This window comes from Cottoperca gobio, chromosome 15, assembly GCF_900634415.1.
Source record: "Cottoperca gobio chromosome 15, fCotGob3.1, whole genome shotgun sequence".
Lineage (NCBI taxonomy): Eukaryota > Metazoa > Chordata > Actinopteri > Perciformes > Bovichtidae > Cottoperca > Cottoperca gobio.
In genome coordinates this window covers 2,424,496-2,438,640 of record NC_041369.1, presented here as the reverse complement: position 1 = coordinate 2,438,640, position 14,145 = coordinate 2,424,496, and the positions used below count along the sequence as shown (strand labels likewise).

Genomic DNA, 14,145 nt, shown 5'->3' with positions numbered 1-14,145 from the left:
TTTCTTAATATACGCGGACAGTTCTATTCATGTCTTCATTTTGCTAATTAAGAAGGAAACAAAATGCTTACAGCACCGGGTATTCCCAGGCGGTCACCCATCCAAGTACTGACCCAGCCCAACTCTGCTTAGCTTCCGAGATCAGACGAGATCGGGCGTTGTCAGTGTGGTATGGCCGTAATCTGAAAATAGAGCATATACACTTGCTGTTTATTGAAGGTAAAACACAATGAATTGTCTTTTCTTAATATACGCGGACAGTTCTATTCATGTCTTCATTTTGCTAATTAAGAAGGAAACAAAATGCTTACAGCACCGGGTATTCCCAGGCGGTCACCCATCCAAGTACTGACCCAGCCCAACTCTGCTTAGCTTCCGAGATCAGACGAGATCGGGCGTTGTCAGTGTGGTATGGCCGTAATCTGAAATAGAGCATATACACTTGCTGTTATATTGAAGGTAAAACACAATGAATTGTCTTTTCTTAATATACGCGGACAGTTCTATTCATGTCTTCATTTTGCTAATTAAGAAGGAAACAAAATGCTTACAGCACCGGGTATTCCCAGGCGGTCACCCATCCAAGTACTGACCCAGCCCAACTCTGCTTAGCTTCCGAGATCAGACGAGATCGGGCGTTGTCAGTGTGGTATGGCCGTAATCTAAAATAGAGCATATACACTTGCTGTTATATTGAAGGTAAAACACAATGAATTGTCTTTTCTTAATATACGCGGACAGTTCTATTCATGTCTTCATTTTGCTAATTAAGAAGGAAACAAAATGCTTACAGCACCGGGTATTCCCAGGCGGTCACCCATCCAAGTACTGACCCAGCCCAACTCTGCTTAGCTTCCGAGATCAGACGAGATCGGGCGTTGTCAGTGTGGTATGGCCGTAATCTGAAATAGAGCATATACACTTGCTGTTATATTGAAGGTAAAACACAATGAATTGTCTTTTCTTAATATACGCGGACAGTTCTATTCATGTCTTCATTTTGCTAATTAAGAAGGAAACAAAATGCTTACAGCACCGGGTATTCCCAGGCGGTCACCCATCCAAGTACTGACCCAGCCCAACTCTGCTTAGCTTCCGAGATCAGACGAGATCGGGCGTTGTCAGTGTGGTATGGCCGTAATCTAAAATAGAGCATATACACTTGCTGTTTATTGAAGGTAAAACACAATGAATTGTCTTTTCTTAATATACGCGGACAGTTCTATTCATGTCTTCATTTTGCTAATTAAGAAGGAAACAAAATGCTTACAGCACCGGGTATTCCCAGGCGGTCACCCATCCAAGTACTGACCCAGCCCAACTCTGCTTAGCTTCCGAGATCAGACGAGATCGGGCGTTGTCAGTGTGGTATGGCCGTAATCTAAAATAGAGCATATACACTTGCTGTTATATTGAAGGTAAAACACAATGAATTGTCTTTTCTTAATATACGCGGACAGTTCTATTCATGTCTTCATTTTGCTAATTAAGAAGGAAACAAAATGCTTACAGCACCGGGTATTCCCAGGCGGTCACCCATCCAAGTACTGACCCAGCCCAACTCTGCTTAGCTTCCGAGATCAGACGAGATCGGGCGTTGTCAGTGTGGTATGGCCGTAATCTGAAATAGAGCATATACACTTGCTGTTTATTGAAGGTAAAACACAATGAATTGTCTTTTCTTAATATACGCGGACAGTTCTATTCATGTCTTCATTTTGCTAATTAAGAAGGAAACAAAATGCTTACAGCACCGGGTATTCCCAGGCGGTCACCCATCCAAGTACTGACCCAGCCCAACTCTGCTTAGCTTCCGAGATCAGACGAGATCGGGCGTTGTCAGTGTGGTATGGCCGTAATCTAAAATAGAGCATATACACTTGCTGTTATATTGAAGGTAAAACACAATGAATTGTCTTTTCTTAATATACGCGGACAGTTCTATTCATGTCTTCATTTTGCTAATTAAGAAGGAAACAAAATGCTTACAGCACCGGGTATTCCCAGGCGGTCACCCATCCAAGTACTGACCCAGCCCAACTCTGCTTAGCTTCCGAGATCAGACGAGATCGGGCGTTGTCAGTGTGGTATGGCCGTAATCTAAAATAGAGCATATACACTTGCTGTTATATTGAAGGTAAAACACAATGAATTGTCTTTTCTTAATATACGCGGACAGTTCTATTCATGTCTTCATTTTGCTAATTAAGAAGGAAACAAAATGCTTACAGCACCGGGTATTCCCAGGCGGTCACCCATCCAAGTACTGACCCAGCCCAACTCTGCTTAGCTTCCGAGATCAGACGAGATCGGGCGTTGTCAGTGTGGTATGGCCGTAATCTAAAATAGAGCATATACACTTGCTGTTTATTGAAGGTAAAACACAATGAATTGTCTTTTCTTAATATACGCGGACAGTTCTATTCATGTCTTCATTTTGCTAATTAAGAAGGAAACAAAATGCTTACAGCACCGGGTATTCCCAGGCGGTCACCCATCCAAGTACTGACCCAGCCCAACTCTGCTTAGCTTCCGAGATCAGACGAGATCGGGCGTTGTCAGTGTGGTATGGCCGTAATCTGAAATAGAGCATATACACTTGCTGTTTATTGAAGGTAAAACACAATGAATTGTCTTTTCTTAATATACGCGGACAGTTCTATTCATGTCTTCATTTTGCTAATTAAGAAGGAAACAAAATGCTTACAGCACCGGGTATTCCCAGGCGGTCACCCATCCAAGTACTGACCCAGCCCAACTCTGCTTAGCTTCCGAGATCAGACGAGATCGGGCGTTGTCAGTGTGGTATGGCCGTAATCTAAAATAGAGCATATACACTTGCTTTATATTGAAGGTAAAACACAATGAATTGTCTTTTCTTAATATACGCGGACAGTTCTATTCATGTCTTCATTTTGCTAATTAAGAAGGAAACAAAATGCTTACAGCACCGGGTATTCCCAGGCGGTCACCCATCCAAGTACTGACCCAGCCCAACTCTGCTTAGCTTCCGAGATCAGACGAGATCGGGCGTTGTCAGTGTGGTATGGCCGTAATCTGAAATAGAGCATATACACTTGCTGTTATATTGAAGGTAAAACACAATGAATTGTCTTTTCTTAATATACGCGGACAGTTCTATTCATGTCTTCATTTTGCTAATTAAGAAGGAAACAAAATGCTTACAGCACCGGGTATTCCCAGGCGGTCACCCATCCAAGTACTGACCCAGCCCAACTCTGCTTAGCTTCCGAGATCAGACGAGATCGGGCGTTGTCAGTGTGGTATGGCCGTAATCTGAAATAGAGCATATACACTTGCTGTTTATTGAAGGTAAAACACAATGAATTGTCTTTTCTTAATATACGCGGACAGTTCTATTCATGTCTTCATTTTGCTAATTAAGAAGGAAACAAAATGCTTACAGCACCGGGTATTCCCAGGCGGTCACCCATCCAAGTACTGACCCAGCCCAACTCTGCTTAGCTTCCGAGATCAGACGAGATCGGGCGTTGTCAGTGTGGTATGGCCGTAATCTGAAAATAGAGCATATACACTTGCTGTTTATTGAAGGTAAAACACATTTCTTAATATACGCGGACAGTTCTATTCATGTCTTCATTTTGCTAATTAAGAAGGAAACAAAATGCTTACAGCACCGGGTATTCCCAGGCGGTCACCCATCCAAGTACTGACCCAGCCCAACTCTGCTTAGCTTCCGAGATCAGACGAGATCGGGCGTTGTCAGGTGGTATGGCCGTAATCTAAAATAGAGCATATACACTTGCTGTTTATTGAAGGTAAAACACAATGAATTGTCTTTTCTTAATATACGCGGACAGTTCTATTCATGTCTTCATTTTGCTAATTAAGAAGGAAACAAAATGCTTACAGCACCGGGTATTCCCAGGCGGTCACCCATCCAAGTACTGACCCAGCCCAACTCTGCTTAGCTTCCATAGAGAGAGATAGAGATGGAGAGAGATAGAGAAAGGGGGGGAGAAGAGAGAAGAGAGAGAGACAGGGGGGTAGAGATATATAGAATATAGAATATAGTATATAGATATAGAGAAATAGAGAGAGATATATATATAGATTGGAGAGAGAGAGATAGGGTGATAGATATAGATATAGAGAGATATATGGATATATATATAGAGGTAGGGATGTAGTGAGATAGGTATGTATATATTAGAGATATATATATGTAGGTATATATATAGATAGATATATATTTTTTAAAAATTTTTATATGTATAGATAGATAGATATATATATAGTAGATAGGGATGTATATATATAATATATAATGTATGCTATATAATATATCTTATATAGATATATATATGTATATATATATAGATATATACAAATATATATATATAACACATATATATAGCTATATGTATGTTATATATATATATATAATACATAATATATATATACACATATAGATTATATGTGGAGGTATGTATATATATATATATATACATACATACATATAATAATACACAATATATATATATGTGATAATATAGATGTAGTATGTATGTATGTATATATAATATATATATGTATAGATATATATATATATTATATTATATATTTATATAGTATGTATGTATGTAGTATGTATGATTGTATGTCTGATTGTATGTTGATATTATAGTATATATATTATATATTATAGATAGGATATATGTATAATATAAGTGGATAGAGTATGTGTATAATATAGGGTAGACTATGAGAGATGGGAGATATAGTAGTATAGGGAGAGAGAGAGACGGTGGAGGAGAAGAGATAGAAAGAGACAGATGAGAGTAGATATAGATAGAGAGGAGGGAGAGAGAGGGGGAGAGAGAGAAGAGGGAGAAGAGAGGGAGGAGAGAGAGAGAGAGGGAGGCGATAGAGAGAGGAGTAGAGAGAGAGAGAGAGAGGGAGGAGAGAGTGAGAGAGCAGTGTGGTATGGCCGTAATCTAAAATAGAGCATATACACTTGCTGTTATATTGAAGGTAAAACACAATGAATTGTCTTTTCTTAATATACGCGGACAGTTCTATTCATGTCTTCATTTGCTAATTAAGAAGGAAACAAAATGCTTACAGCACCGGGTATTCCCAGGCGGTCACCCATCCAAGTACTGACCCAGCCCAACTCTGCTTAGCTTCCGAGATCAGACGAGATCGGGCGTTGTCAGTGTGGTATGGCCGTAATCTAAATAGAGCATATACACTTGCTGTTATATTGAAGGTAAAACACAATGAATTGTCTTTTCTTAATATACGCGGACAGTTCTATTCATGTCTTCATTTTGCTAATTAAGAAGGAAACAAAATGCTTACAGCACCGGGTATTCCCAGGCGGTCACCATCCATCCAAGTACTGACCCAGCCCAACTCTGCTTAGCTTCCGAGATCAGACGAGATCGGGCGTTGTCAGTGTGGTATGGCCGTAATCTGAAATAGAGCATATACACTTGCTGTTATATTGAAGGTAAAACACAATGAATTGTCTTTTCTTAATATACGCGGACAGTTCTATTCATGTCTTCATTTTGCTAATTAAGAAGGAAACAAAATGCTTACAGCACCGGGTATTCCCAGGCGGTCACCCATCCAAGTACTGACCCAGCCCAACTCTGCTTAGCTTCCGAGATCAGACGAGATCGGGCGTTGTCAGTGTGGTATGGCCGTAATCTAAAATAGAGCATATACACTTGCTGTTTATTGAAGGTAAAACACAATGAATTGTCTTTTCTTAATATACGCGGACAGTTCTATTCATGTCTTCATTTTGCTAATTAAGAAGGAAACAAAATGCTTACAGCACCGGGTATTCCCAGGCGGTCACCCATCCAAGTACTGACCCAGCCCAACTCTGCTTAGCTTCCGAGATCAGACGAGATCGGGCGTTGTCAGTGTGGTATGGCCGTAATCTGAAATAGAGCATATACACTTGCTGTTTATTGAAGGTAAAACACAATGAATTGTCTTTTCTTAATATACGCGGACAGTTCTATTCATGTCTTCATTTTGCTAATTAAGAAGGAAACAAAATGCTTACAGCACCGGGTATTCCCAGGCGGTCACCCATCCAAGTACTGACCCAGCCCAACTCTGCTTAGCTTCCGAGATCAGACGAGATCGGGCGTTGTCAGTGTGGTATGGCCGTAATCTAAAATAGAGCATATACACTTGCTGTTATATTGAAGGTAAAACACAATGAATTGTCTTTTCTTAATATACGCGGACAGTTCTATTCATGTCTTCATTTTGCTAATTAAGAAGGAAACAAAATGCTTACAGCACCGGGTATTCCCAGGCGGTCACCCATCCAAGTACTGACCCAGCCCAACTCTGCTTAGCTTCCGAGATCAGACGAGATCGGGCGTTGTCAGTGTGGTATGGCCGTAATCTGAAATAGAGCATATACACTTGCTGTTTATTGAAGGTAAAACACAATGAATTGTCTTTTCTTAATATACGCGGACAGTTCTATTCATGTCTTCATTTTGCTAATTAAGAAGGAAACAAAATGCTTACAGCACCGGGTATTCCCAGGCGGTCACCCATCCAAGTACTGACCCAGCCCAACTCTGCTTAGCTTCCGAGATCAGACGAGATCGGGCGTTGTCAGTGTGGTATGGCCGTAATCTGAAATAGAGCATATACACTTGCTGTTTATTGAAGGTAAAACACAATGAATTGTCTTTTCTTAATATACGCGGACAGTTCTATTCATGTCTTCATTTTGCTAATTAAGAAGGAAACAAAATGCTTACAGCACCGGGTATTCCCAGGCGGTCACCCATCCAAGTACTGACCCAGCCCAACTCTGCTTAGCTTCCGAGATCAGACGAGATCGGGCGTTGTCAGTGTGGTATGGCCGTAATCTGAAAATAGAGCATATACACTTGCTGTTTATTGAAGGTAAAACACAATGAATTGTCTTTTCTTAATATACGCGGACAGTTCTATTCATGTCTTCATTTTGCTAATTAAGAAGGAAACAAAATGCTTACAGCACCGGGTATTCCCAGGCGGTCACCCATCCAAGTACTGACCCAGCCCAACTCTGCTTAGCTTCCGAGATCAGACGAGATCGGGCGTTGTCAGTGTGGTATGGCCGTAATCTGAAATAGAGCATATACACTTGCTGTTTATTGAAGGTAAAACACAATGAATTGTCTTTTCTTAATATACGCGGACAGTTCTATTCATGTCTTCATTTTGCTAATTAAGAAGGAAACAAAATGCTTACAGCACCGGGTATTCCCAGGCGGTCACCCATCCAAGTACTGACCCAGCCCAACTCTGCTTAGCTTCCGAGATCAGACGAGATCGGGCGTTGTCAGTGTGGTATGGCCGTAATCTGAAATAGAGCATATACACTTGCTGTTTATTGAAGGTAAAACACAATGAATTGTCTTTTCTTAATATACGCGGACAGTTCTATTCATGTCTTCATTTTGCTAATTAAGAAGGAAACAAAATGCTTACAGCACCGGGTATTCCCAGGCGGTCACCCATCCAAGTACTGACCCAGCCCAACTCTGCTTAGCTTCCGAGATCAGACGAGATCGGGCGTTGTCAGTGTGGTATGGCCGTAATCTGAAATAGAGCATATACACTTGCTGTTATATTGAAGGTAAAACACAATGAATTGTCTTTTCTTAATATACGCGGACAGTTCTATTCATGTCTTCATTTTGCTAATTAAGAAGGAAACAAAATGCTTACAGCACCGGGTATTCCCAGGCGGTCACCCATCCAAGTACTGACCCAGCCCAACTCTGCTTAGCTTCCGAGATCAGACGAGATCGGGCGTTGTCAGTGTGGTATGGCCGTAATCTAAAATAGAGCATATACACTTGCTGTTTATTGAAGGTAAAACACAATGAATTGTCTTTTCTTAATATACGCGGACAGTTCTATTCATGTCTTCATTTTGCTAATTAAGAAGGAAACAAAATGCTTACAGCACCGGGTATTCCCAGGCGGTCACCCATCCAAGTACTGACCCAGCCCAACTCTGCTTAGCTTCCGAGATCAGACGAGATCGGGCGTTGTCAGTGTGGTATGGCCGTAATCTAAAATAGAGCATATACACTTGCTGTTTATTGAAGGTAAAACACAATGAATTGTCTTTTCTTAATATACGCGGACAGTTCTATTCATGTCTTCATTTTGCTAATTAAGAAGGAAACAAAATGCTTACAGCACCGGGTATTCCCAGGCGGTCACCCATCCAAGTACTGACCCAGCCCAACTCTGCTTAGCTTCCGAGATCAGACGAGATCGGGCGTTGTCAGTGTGGTATGGCCGTAATCTGAAAATAGAGCATATACACTTGCTGTTTATTGAAGGTAAAACACAATGAATTGTCTTTTCTTAATATACGCGGACAGTTCTATTCATGTCTTCATTTTGCTAATTAAGAAGGAAACAAAATGCTTACAGCACCGGGTATTCCCAGGCGGTCACCCATCCAAGTACTGACCCAGCCCAACTCTGCTTAGCTTCCGAGATCAGACGAGATCGGGCGTTGTCAGTGTGGTATGGCCGTAATCTAAAATAGAGCATATACACTTGCTGTTATATTGAAGGTAAAACACAATGAATTGTCTTTTCTTAATATACGCGGACAGTTCTATTCATGTCTTCATTTTGCTAATTAAGAAGGAAACAAAATGCTTACAGCACCGGGTATTCCCAGGCGGTCACCCATCCAAGTACTGACCCAGCCCAACTCTGCTTAGCTTCCGAGATCAGACGAGATCGGGCGTTGTCAGTGTGGTATGGCCGTAATCTGAAATAGAGCATATACACTTGCTGTTATATTGAAGGTAAAACACAATGAATTGTCTTTTCTTAATATACGCGGACAGTTCTATTCATGTCTTCATTTTGCTAATTAAGAAGGAAACAAAATGCTTACAGCACCGGGTATTCCCAGGCGGTCACCCATCCAAGTACTGACCCAGCCCAACTCTGCTTAGCTTCCGAGATCAGACGAGATCGGGCGTTGTCAGTGTGGTATGGCCGTAATCTAAAATAGAGCATATACACTTGCTGTTTATTGAAGGTAAAACACAATGAATTGTCTTTTCTTAATATACGCGGACAGTTCTATTCATGTCTTCATTTTGCTAATTAAGAAGGAAACAAAATGCTTACAGCACCGGGTATTCCCAGGCGGTCACCCATCCAAGTACTGACCCAGCCCAACTCTGCTTAGCTTCCGAGATCAGACGAGATCGGGCGTTGTCAGTGTGGTATGGCCGTAATCTGAAATAGAGCATATACACTTGCTGTTTATTGAAGGTAAAACACAATGAATTGTCTTTTCTTAATATACGCGGACAGTTCTATTCATGTCTTCATTTTGCTAATTAAGAAGGAAACAAAATGCTTACAGCACCGGGTATTCCCAGGCGGTCACCCATCCAAGTACTGACCCAGCCCAACTCTGCTTAGCTTCCGAGATCAGACGAGATCGGGCGTTGTCAGTGTGGTATGGCCGTAATCTGAAAATAGAGCATATACACTTGCTGTTATATTGAAGGTAAAACACAATGAATTGTCTTTTCTTAATATACGCGGACAGTTCTATTCATGTCTTCATTTTGCTAATTAAGAAGGAAACAAAATGCTTACAGCACCGGGTATTCCCAGGCGGTCACCCATCCAAGTACTGACCCAGCCCAACTCTGCTTAGCTTCCGAGATCAGACGAGATCGGGCGTTGTCAGTGTGGTATGGCCGTAATCTAAAATAGAGCATATACACTTGCTGTTATATTGAAGGTAAAACACAATGAATTGTCTTTTCTTAATATACGCGGACAGTTCTATTCATGTCTTCATTTTGCTAATTAAGAAGGAAACAAAATGCTTACAGCACCGGGTATTCCCAGGCGGTCACCCATCCAAGTACTGACCCAGCCCAACTCTGCTTAGCTTCCGAGATCAGACGAGATCGGGCGTTGTCAGTGTGGTATGGCCGTAATCTGAAATAGAGCATATACACTTGCTGTTTATTGAAGGTAAAACACAATGAATTGTCTTTTCTTAATATACGCGGACAGTTCTATTCATGTCTTCATTTTGCTAATTAAGAAGGAAACAAAATGCTTACAGCACCGGGTATTCCCAGGCGGTCACCCATCCAAGTACTGACCCAGCCCAACTCTGCTTAGCTTCCGAGATCAGACGAGATCGGGCGTTGTCAGTGTGGTATGGCCGTAATCTGAAAATAGAGCATATACACTTGCTGTTTATTGAAGGTAAAACACAATGAATTGTCTTTTCTTAATATACGCGGACAGTTCTATTCATGTCTTCATTTTGCTAATTAAGAAGGAAACAAAATGCTTACAGCACCGGGTATTCCCAGGCGGTCACCCATCCAAGTACTGACCCAGCCCAACTCTGCTTAGCTTCCGAGATCAGACGAGATCGGGCGTTGTCAGTGTGGTATGGCCGTAATCTGAAATAGAGCATATACACTTGCTGTTTATTGAAGGTAAAACACAATGAATTGTCTTTTCTTAATATACGCGGACAGTTCTATTCATGTCTTCATTTTGCTAATTAAGAAGGAAACAAAATGCTTACAGCACCGGGTATTCCCAGGCGGTCACCCATCCAAGTACTGACCCAGCCCAACTCTGCTTAGCTTCCGAGATCAGACGAGATCGGGCGTTGTCAGTGTGGTATGGCCGTAATCTGAAATAGAGCATATACACTTGCTGTTTATTGAAGGTAAAACACAATGAATTGTCTTTTCTTAATATACGCGGACAGTTCTATTCATGTCTTCATTTTGCTAATTAAGAAGGAAACAAAATGCTTACAGCACCGGGTATTCCCAGGCGGTCACCCATCCAAGTACTGACCCAGCCCAACTCTGCTTAGCTTCCGAGATCAGACGAGATCGGGCGTTGTCAGTGTGGTATGGCCGTAATCTGAAAATAGAGCATATACACTTGCTGTTTATTGAAGGTAAAACACAATGAATTGTCTTTTCTTAATATACGCGGACAGTTCTATTCATGTCTTCATTTTGCTAATTAAGAAGGAAACAAAATGCTTACAGCACCGGGTATTCCCAGGCGGTCACCCATCCAAGTACTGACCCAGCCCAACTCTGCTTAGCTTCCGAGATCAGACGAGATCGGGCGTTGTCAGTGTGGTATGGCCGTAATCTGAAATAGAGCATATACACTTGCTGTTTATTGAAGGTAAAACACAATGAATTGTCTTTTCTTAATATACGCGGACAGTTCTATTCATGTCTTCATTTTGCTAATTAAGAAGGAAACAAAATGCTTACAGCACCGGGTATTCCCAGGCGGTCACCCATCCAAGTACTGACCCAGCCCAACTCTGCTTAGCTTCCGAGATCAGACGAGATCGGGCGTTGTCAGTGTGGTATGGCCGTAATCTGAAATAGAGCATATACACTTGCTGTTTATTGAAGGTAAAACACAATGAATTGTCTTTTCTTAATATACGCGGACAGTTCTATTCATGTCTTCATTTTGCTAATTAAGAAGGAAACAAAATGCTTACAGCACCGGGTATTCCCAGGCGGTCACCCATCCAAGTACTGACCCAGCCCAACTCTGCTTAGCTTCCGAGATCAGACGAGATCGGGCGTTGTCAGTGTGGTATGGCCGTAATCTGAAATAGAGCATATACACTTGCTGTTATATTGAAGGTAAAACACAATGAATTGTCTTTTCTTAATATACGCGGACAGTTCTATTCATGTCTTCATTTTGCTAATTAAGAAGGAAACAAAATGCTTACAGCACCGGGTATTCCCAGGCGGTCACCCATCCAAGTACTGACCCAGCCCAACTCTGCTTAGCTTCCGAGATCAGACGAGATCGGGCGTTGTCAGTGTGGTATGGCCGTAATCTAAAATAGAGCATATACACTTGCTGTTTATTGAAGGTAAAACACAATGAATTGTCTTTTCTTAATATACGCGGACAGTTCTATTCATGTCTTCATTTTGCTAATTAAGAAGGAAACAAAATGCTTACAGCACCGGGTATTCCCAGGCGGTCACCCATCCAAGTACTGACCCAGCCCAACTCTGCTTAGCTTCCGAGATCAGACGAGATCGGGCGTTGTCAGTGTGGTATGGCCGTAATCTAAAATAGAGCATATACACTTGCTGTTTATTGAAGGTAAAACACAATGAATTGTCTTTTCTTAATATACGCGGACAGTTCTATTCATGTCTTCATTTTGCTAATTAAGAAGGAAACAAAATGCTTACAGCACCGGGTATTCCCAGGCGGTCACCCATCCAAGTACTGACCCAGCCCAACTCTGCTTAGCTTCCGAGATCAGACGAGATCGGGCGTTGTCAGTGTGGTATGGCCGTAATCTGAAATAGAGCATATACACTTGCTGTTTATTGAAGGTAAAACACAATGAATTGTCTTTTCTTAATATACGCGGACAGTTCTATTCATGTCTTCATTTTGCTAATTAAGAAGGAAACAAAATGCTTACAGCACCGGGTATTCCCAGGCGGTCACCCATCCAAGTACTGACCCAGCCCAACTCTGCTTAGCTTCCGAGATCAGACGAGATCGGGCGTTGTCAGTGTGGTATGGCCGTAATCTGAAAATAGAGCATATACACTTGCTGTTTATTGAAGGTAAAACACAATGAATTGTCTTTTCTTAATATACGCGGACAGTTCTATTCATGTCTTCATTTTGCTAATTAAGAAGGAAACAAAATGCTTACAGCACCGGGTATTCCCAGGCGGTCACCCATCCAAGTACTGACCCAGCCCAACTCTGCTTAGCTTCCGAGATCAGACGAGATCGGGCGTTGTCAGTGTGGTATGGCCGTAATCTAAAATAGAGCATATACACTTGCTGTTTATTGAAGGTAAAACACAATGAATTGTCTTTTCTTAATATACGCGGACAGTTCTATTCATGTCTTCATTTTGCTAATTAAGAAGGAAACAAAATGCTTACAGCACCGGGTATTCCCAGGCGGTCACCCATCCAAGTACTGACCCAGCCCAACTCTGCTTAGCTTCCGAGATCAGACGAGATCGGGCGTTGTCAGTGTGGTATGGCCGTAATCTGAAATAGAGCATATACACTTGCTGTTTATTGAAGGTAAAACACAATGAATTGTCTTTTCTTAATATACGCGGACAGTTCTATTCATGTCTTCATTTTGCTAATTAAGAAGGAAACAAAATGCTTACAGCACCGGGTATTCCCAGGCGGTCACCCATCCAAGTACTGACCCAGCCCAACTCTGCTTAGCTTCCGAGATCAGACGAGATCGGGCGTTGTCAGTGTGGTATGGCCGTAATCTAAAATAGAGCATATACACTTGCTGTTATATTGAAGGTAAAACACAATGAATTGTCTTTTCTTAATATACGCGGACAGTTCTATTCATGTCTTCATTTTGCTAATTAAGAAGGAAACAAAATGCTTACAGCACCGGGTATTCCCAGGCGGTCACCCATCCAAGTACTGACCCAGCCCAACTCTGCTTAGCTTCCGAGATCAGACGAGATCGGGCGTTGTCAGTGTGGTATGGCCGTAATCTAAAATAGAGCATATACACTTGCTGTTTATTGAAGGTAAAACACAATGAATTGTCTTTTCTTAATATACGCGGACAGTTCTATTCATGTCTTCATTTTGCTAATTAAGAAGGAAACAAAATGCTTACAGCACCGGGTATTCCCAGGCGGTCACCCATCCAAGTACTGACCCAGCCCAACTCTGCTTAGCTTCCGAGATCAGACGAGATCGGGCGTTGTCAGTGTGGTATGGCCGTAATCTGAAATAGAGCATATACACTTGCTGTTTATTGAAGGTAAAACACAATGAATTGTCTTTTCTTAATATACGCGGACAGTTCTATTCATGTCTTCATTTTGCTAATTAAGAAGGAAACAAAATGCTTACAGCACCGGGTATTCCCAGGCGGTCACCCATCCAAGTACTGACCCAGCCCAACTCTGCTTAGCTTCCGAGATCAGACGAGATCGGGCGTTGTCAGTGTGGTATGGCCGTAATCTGAAATAGAGCATATACACTTGCTGTTATATTGAAGGTAAAACACAATGAATTGTCTTTTCTTAA

At 41.7% G+C, this 14,145-nt stretch overlaps 53 non-coding genes and 1 pseudogene across 53 annotated transcripts; all 54 read right to left on the bottom strand.

The window, feature by feature from the left end:
* Positions 1-64: 64 nt before the first annotated feature.
* Positions 65-183, bottom strand: LOC115020545 (5S ribosomal RNA). Its single transcript, XR_003833609.1, has one exon. It is a non-coding gene; the product is annotated as a 5S ribosomal RNA (ribosomal RNA).
* Positions 184-304: 121 nt separating this feature from the next.
* LOC115020543 (5S ribosomal RNA) lies at positions 305-423 on the bottom strand. The gene has a single exon (XR_003833608.1). It is a non-coding gene; the product is annotated as a 5S ribosomal RNA (ribosomal RNA).
* Positions 424-544: 121 nt separating this feature from the next.
* Positions 545-663, bottom strand: LOC115020542 (5S ribosomal RNA). Its single transcript, XR_003833607.1, has one exon. It is a non-coding gene; the product is annotated as a 5S ribosomal RNA (ribosomal RNA).
* Positions 664-784: 121 nt separating this feature from the next.
* LOC115020540 (5S ribosomal RNA) lies at positions 785-903 on the bottom strand. The gene has a single exon (XR_003833605.1). It is a non-coding gene; the product is annotated as a 5S ribosomal RNA (ribosomal RNA).
* Positions 904-1,024: 121 nt separating this feature from the next.
* LOC115020539 (5S ribosomal RNA) lies at positions 1,025-1,143 on the bottom strand. Its single transcript, XR_003833604.1, has one exon. It is a non-coding gene; the product is annotated as a 5S ribosomal RNA (ribosomal RNA).
* A 120-nt stretch (positions 1,144-1,263) lies between these two features.
* On the bottom strand, positions 1,264-1,382 carry LOC115020538 (5S ribosomal RNA). Its single transcript, XR_003833602.1, has one exon. It is a non-coding gene; the product is annotated as a 5S ribosomal RNA (ribosomal RNA).
* A 121-nt stretch (positions 1,383-1,503) lies between these two features.
* LOC115020537 (5S ribosomal RNA) lies at positions 1,504-1,622 on the bottom strand. Its single transcript, XR_003833601.1, has one exon. It is a non-coding gene; the product is annotated as a 5S ribosomal RNA (ribosomal RNA).
* Positions 1,623-1,742: 120 nt separating this feature from the next.
* Positions 1,743-1,861, bottom strand: LOC115020536 (5S ribosomal RNA). The gene has a single exon (XR_003833600.1). It is a non-coding gene; the product is annotated as a 5S ribosomal RNA (ribosomal RNA).
* Positions 1,862-1,982: 121 nt separating this feature from the next.
* LOC115020535 (5S ribosomal RNA) lies at positions 1,983-2,101 on the bottom strand. Its single transcript, XR_003833599.1, has one exon. It is a non-coding gene; the product is annotated as a 5S ribosomal RNA (ribosomal RNA).
* A 121-nt stretch (positions 2,102-2,222) lies between these two features.
* Positions 2,223-2,341, bottom strand: LOC115020534 (5S ribosomal RNA). Its single transcript, XR_003833598.1, has one exon. It is a non-coding gene; the product is annotated as a 5S ribosomal RNA (ribosomal RNA).
* Positions 2,342-2,461: 120 nt separating this feature from the next.
* LOC115020532 (5S ribosomal RNA) lies at positions 2,462-2,580 on the bottom strand. The gene has a single exon (XR_003833597.1). It is a non-coding gene; the product is annotated as a 5S ribosomal RNA (ribosomal RNA).
* A 120-nt stretch (positions 2,581-2,700) lies between these two features.
* On the bottom strand, positions 2,701-2,819 carry LOC115020531 (5S ribosomal RNA). The gene has a single exon (XR_003833596.1). It is a non-coding gene; the product is annotated as a 5S ribosomal RNA (ribosomal RNA).
* A 120-nt stretch (positions 2,820-2,939) lies between these two features.
* Positions 2,940-3,058, bottom strand: LOC115020530 (5S ribosomal RNA). Its single transcript, XR_003833595.1, has one exon. It is a non-coding gene; the product is annotated as a 5S ribosomal RNA (ribosomal RNA).
* Positions 3,059-3,179: 121 nt separating this feature from the next.
* On the bottom strand, positions 3,180-3,298 carry LOC115020528 (5S ribosomal RNA). The gene has a single exon (XR_003833593.1). It is a non-coding gene; the product is annotated as a 5S ribosomal RNA (ribosomal RNA).
* Positions 3,299-3,418: 120 nt separating this feature from the next.
* Positions 3,419-3,537, bottom strand: LOC115020527 (5S ribosomal RNA). The gene has a single exon (XR_003833592.1). It is a non-coding gene; the product is annotated as a 5S ribosomal RNA (ribosomal RNA).
* A 110-nt stretch (positions 3,538-3,647) lies between these two features.
* Positions 3,648-3,765, bottom strand: LOC115020562 (5S ribosomal RNA). Its single transcript, XR_003833625.1, has one exon. It is a non-coding gene; the product is annotated as a 5S ribosomal RNA (ribosomal RNA).
* A 1,335-nt stretch (positions 3,766-5,100) lies between these two features.
* Positions 5,101-5,219, bottom strand: LOC115020526 (5S ribosomal RNA). The gene has a single exon (XR_003833591.1). It is a non-coding gene; the product is annotated as a 5S ribosomal RNA (ribosomal RNA).
* A 120-nt stretch (positions 5,220-5,339) lies between these two features.
* LOC115020570 (uncharacterized) lies at positions 5,340-5,461 on the bottom strand (annotated as a pseudogene).
* A 121-nt stretch (positions 5,462-5,582) lies between these two features.
* LOC115020525 (5S ribosomal RNA) lies at positions 5,583-5,701 on the bottom strand. Its single transcript, XR_003833590.1, has one exon. It is a non-coding gene; the product is annotated as a 5S ribosomal RNA (ribosomal RNA).
* A 120-nt stretch (positions 5,702-5,821) lies between these two features.
* LOC115020524 (5S ribosomal RNA) lies at positions 5,822-5,940 on the bottom strand. Its single transcript, XR_003833589.1, has one exon. It is a non-coding gene; the product is annotated as a 5S ribosomal RNA (ribosomal RNA).
* A 120-nt stretch (positions 5,941-6,060) lies between these two features.
* LOC115020628 (5S ribosomal RNA) lies at positions 6,061-6,179 on the bottom strand. The gene has a single exon (XR_003833676.1). It is a non-coding gene; the product is annotated as a 5S ribosomal RNA (ribosomal RNA).
* Positions 6,180-6,300: 121 nt separating this feature from the next.
* Positions 6,301-6,419, bottom strand: LOC115020627 (5S ribosomal RNA). Its single transcript, XR_003833675.1, has one exon. It is a non-coding gene; the product is annotated as a 5S ribosomal RNA (ribosomal RNA).
* A 120-nt stretch (positions 6,420-6,539) lies between these two features.
* LOC115020626 (5S ribosomal RNA) lies at positions 6,540-6,658 on the bottom strand. The gene has a single exon (XR_003833674.1). It is a non-coding gene; the product is annotated as a 5S ribosomal RNA (ribosomal RNA).
* A 120-nt stretch (positions 6,659-6,778) lies between these two features.
* Positions 6,779-6,897, bottom strand: LOC115020625 (5S ribosomal RNA). Its single transcript, XR_003833673.1, has one exon. It is a non-coding gene; the product is annotated as a 5S ribosomal RNA (ribosomal RNA).
* A 121-nt stretch (positions 6,898-7,018) lies between these two features.
* Positions 7,019-7,137, bottom strand: LOC115020624 (5S ribosomal RNA). The gene has a single exon (XR_003833672.1). It is a non-coding gene; the product is annotated as a 5S ribosomal RNA (ribosomal RNA).
* A 120-nt stretch (positions 7,138-7,257) lies between these two features.
* On the bottom strand, positions 7,258-7,376 carry LOC115020621 (5S ribosomal RNA). Its single transcript, XR_003833670.1, has one exon. It is a non-coding gene; the product is annotated as a 5S ribosomal RNA (ribosomal RNA).
* Positions 7,377-7,496: 120 nt separating this feature from the next.
* LOC115020620 (5S ribosomal RNA) lies at positions 7,497-7,615 on the bottom strand. The gene has a single exon (XR_003833669.1). It is a non-coding gene; the product is annotated as a 5S ribosomal RNA (ribosomal RNA).
* A 121-nt stretch (positions 7,616-7,736) lies between these two features.
* Positions 7,737-7,855, bottom strand: LOC115020619 (5S ribosomal RNA). Its single transcript, XR_003833668.1, has one exon. It is a non-coding gene; the product is annotated as a 5S ribosomal RNA (ribosomal RNA).
* Positions 7,856-7,975: 120 nt separating this feature from the next.
* On the bottom strand, positions 7,976-8,094 carry LOC115020618 (5S ribosomal RNA). Its single transcript, XR_003833667.1, has one exon. It is a non-coding gene; the product is annotated as a 5S ribosomal RNA (ribosomal RNA).
* A 120-nt stretch (positions 8,095-8,214) lies between these two features.
* On the bottom strand, positions 8,215-8,333 carry LOC115020617 (5S ribosomal RNA). Its single transcript, XR_003833666.1, has one exon. It is a non-coding gene; the product is annotated as a 5S ribosomal RNA (ribosomal RNA).
* Positions 8,334-8,454: 121 nt separating this feature from the next.
* LOC115020616 (5S ribosomal RNA) lies at positions 8,455-8,573 on the bottom strand. The gene has a single exon (XR_003833665.1). It is a non-coding gene; the product is annotated as a 5S ribosomal RNA (ribosomal RNA).
* A 121-nt stretch (positions 8,574-8,694) lies between these two features.
* On the bottom strand, positions 8,695-8,813 carry LOC115020615 (5S ribosomal RNA). The gene has a single exon (XR_003833664.1). It is a non-coding gene; the product is annotated as a 5S ribosomal RNA (ribosomal RNA).
* A 121-nt stretch (positions 8,814-8,934) lies between these two features.
* On the bottom strand, positions 8,935-9,053 carry LOC115020614 (5S ribosomal RNA). Its single transcript, XR_003833663.1, has one exon. It is a non-coding gene; the product is annotated as a 5S ribosomal RNA (ribosomal RNA).
* Positions 9,054-9,173: 120 nt separating this feature from the next.
* On the bottom strand, positions 9,174-9,292 carry LOC115020613 (5S ribosomal RNA). Its single transcript, XR_003833662.1, has one exon. It is a non-coding gene; the product is annotated as a 5S ribosomal RNA (ribosomal RNA).
* A 120-nt stretch (positions 9,293-9,412) lies between these two features.
* LOC115020612 (5S ribosomal RNA) lies at positions 9,413-9,531 on the bottom strand. Its single transcript, XR_003833661.1, has one exon. It is a non-coding gene; the product is annotated as a 5S ribosomal RNA (ribosomal RNA).
* A 122-nt stretch (positions 9,532-9,653) lies between these two features.
* Positions 9,654-9,772, bottom strand: LOC115020610 (5S ribosomal RNA). Its single transcript, XR_003833659.1, has one exon. It is a non-coding gene; the product is annotated as a 5S ribosomal RNA (ribosomal RNA).
* Positions 9,773-9,893: 121 nt separating this feature from the next.
* On the bottom strand, positions 9,894-10,012 carry LOC115020609 (5S ribosomal RNA). Its single transcript, XR_003833658.1, has one exon. It is a non-coding gene; the product is annotated as a 5S ribosomal RNA (ribosomal RNA).
* A 120-nt stretch (positions 10,013-10,132) lies between these two features.
* On the bottom strand, positions 10,133-10,251 carry LOC115020608 (5S ribosomal RNA). Its single transcript, XR_003833657.1, has one exon. It is a non-coding gene; the product is annotated as a 5S ribosomal RNA (ribosomal RNA).
* Positions 10,252-10,372: 121 nt separating this feature from the next.
* LOC115020607 (5S ribosomal RNA) lies at positions 10,373-10,491 on the bottom strand. Its single transcript, XR_003833656.1, has one exon. It is a non-coding gene; the product is annotated as a 5S ribosomal RNA (ribosomal RNA).
* Positions 10,492-10,611: 120 nt separating this feature from the next.
* LOC115020606 (5S ribosomal RNA) lies at positions 10,612-10,730 on the bottom strand. The gene has a single exon (XR_003833655.1). It is a non-coding gene; the product is annotated as a 5S ribosomal RNA (ribosomal RNA).
* Positions 10,731-10,850: 120 nt separating this feature from the next.
* LOC115020605 (5S ribosomal RNA) lies at positions 10,851-10,969 on the bottom strand. The gene has a single exon (XR_003833654.1). It is a non-coding gene; the product is annotated as a 5S ribosomal RNA (ribosomal RNA).
* A 121-nt stretch (positions 10,970-11,090) lies between these two features.
* Positions 11,091-11,209, bottom strand: LOC115020604 (5S ribosomal RNA). Its single transcript, XR_003833653.1, has one exon. It is a non-coding gene; the product is annotated as a 5S ribosomal RNA (ribosomal RNA).
* A 120-nt stretch (positions 11,210-11,329) lies between these two features.
* LOC115020603 (5S ribosomal RNA) lies at positions 11,330-11,448 on the bottom strand. The gene has a single exon (XR_003833652.1). It is a non-coding gene; the product is annotated as a 5S ribosomal RNA (ribosomal RNA).
* Positions 11,449-11,568: 120 nt separating this feature from the next.
* LOC115020602 (5S ribosomal RNA) lies at positions 11,569-11,687 on the bottom strand. The gene has a single exon (XR_003833651.1). It is a non-coding gene; the product is annotated as a 5S ribosomal RNA (ribosomal RNA).
* Positions 11,688-11,808: 121 nt separating this feature from the next.
* Positions 11,809-11,927, bottom strand: LOC115020601 (5S ribosomal RNA). Its single transcript, XR_003833650.1, has one exon. It is a non-coding gene; the product is annotated as a 5S ribosomal RNA (ribosomal RNA).
* A 120-nt stretch (positions 11,928-12,047) lies between these two features.
* On the bottom strand, positions 12,048-12,166 carry LOC115020599 (5S ribosomal RNA). The gene has a single exon (XR_003833648.1). It is a non-coding gene; the product is annotated as a 5S ribosomal RNA (ribosomal RNA).
* A 120-nt stretch (positions 12,167-12,286) lies between these two features.
* On the bottom strand, positions 12,287-12,405 carry LOC115020598 (5S ribosomal RNA). The gene has a single exon (XR_003833647.1). It is a non-coding gene; the product is annotated as a 5S ribosomal RNA (ribosomal RNA).
* A 120-nt stretch (positions 12,406-12,525) lies between these two features.
* LOC115020597 (5S ribosomal RNA) lies at positions 12,526-12,644 on the bottom strand. The gene has a single exon (XR_003833646.1). It is a non-coding gene; the product is annotated as a 5S ribosomal RNA (ribosomal RNA).
* A 121-nt stretch (positions 12,645-12,765) lies between these two features.
* LOC115020595 (5S ribosomal RNA) lies at positions 12,766-12,884 on the bottom strand. Its single transcript, XR_003833645.1, has one exon. It is a non-coding gene; the product is annotated as a 5S ribosomal RNA (ribosomal RNA).
* A 120-nt stretch (positions 12,885-13,004) lies between these two features.
* LOC115020594 (5S ribosomal RNA) lies at positions 13,005-13,123 on the bottom strand. Its single transcript, XR_003833644.1, has one exon. It is a non-coding gene; the product is annotated as a 5S ribosomal RNA (ribosomal RNA).
* Positions 13,124-13,243: 120 nt separating this feature from the next.
* Positions 13,244-13,362, bottom strand: LOC115020593 (5S ribosomal RNA). Its single transcript, XR_003833643.1, has one exon. It is a non-coding gene; the product is annotated as a 5S ribosomal RNA (ribosomal RNA).
* A 121-nt stretch (positions 13,363-13,483) lies between these two features.
* Positions 13,484-13,602, bottom strand: LOC115020592 (5S ribosomal RNA). Its single transcript, XR_003833642.1, has one exon. It is a non-coding gene; the product is annotated as a 5S ribosomal RNA (ribosomal RNA).
* Positions 13,603-13,722: 120 nt separating this feature from the next.
* Positions 13,723-13,841, bottom strand: LOC115020591 (5S ribosomal RNA). Its single transcript, XR_003833641.1, has one exon. It is a non-coding gene; the product is annotated as a 5S ribosomal RNA (ribosomal RNA).
* Positions 13,842-13,961: 120 nt separating this feature from the next.
* LOC115020590 (5S ribosomal RNA) lies at positions 13,962-14,080 on the bottom strand. The gene has a single exon (XR_003833640.1). It is a non-coding gene; the product is annotated as a 5S ribosomal RNA (ribosomal RNA).
* Positions 14,081-14,145: the final 65 nt, after the last annotated feature.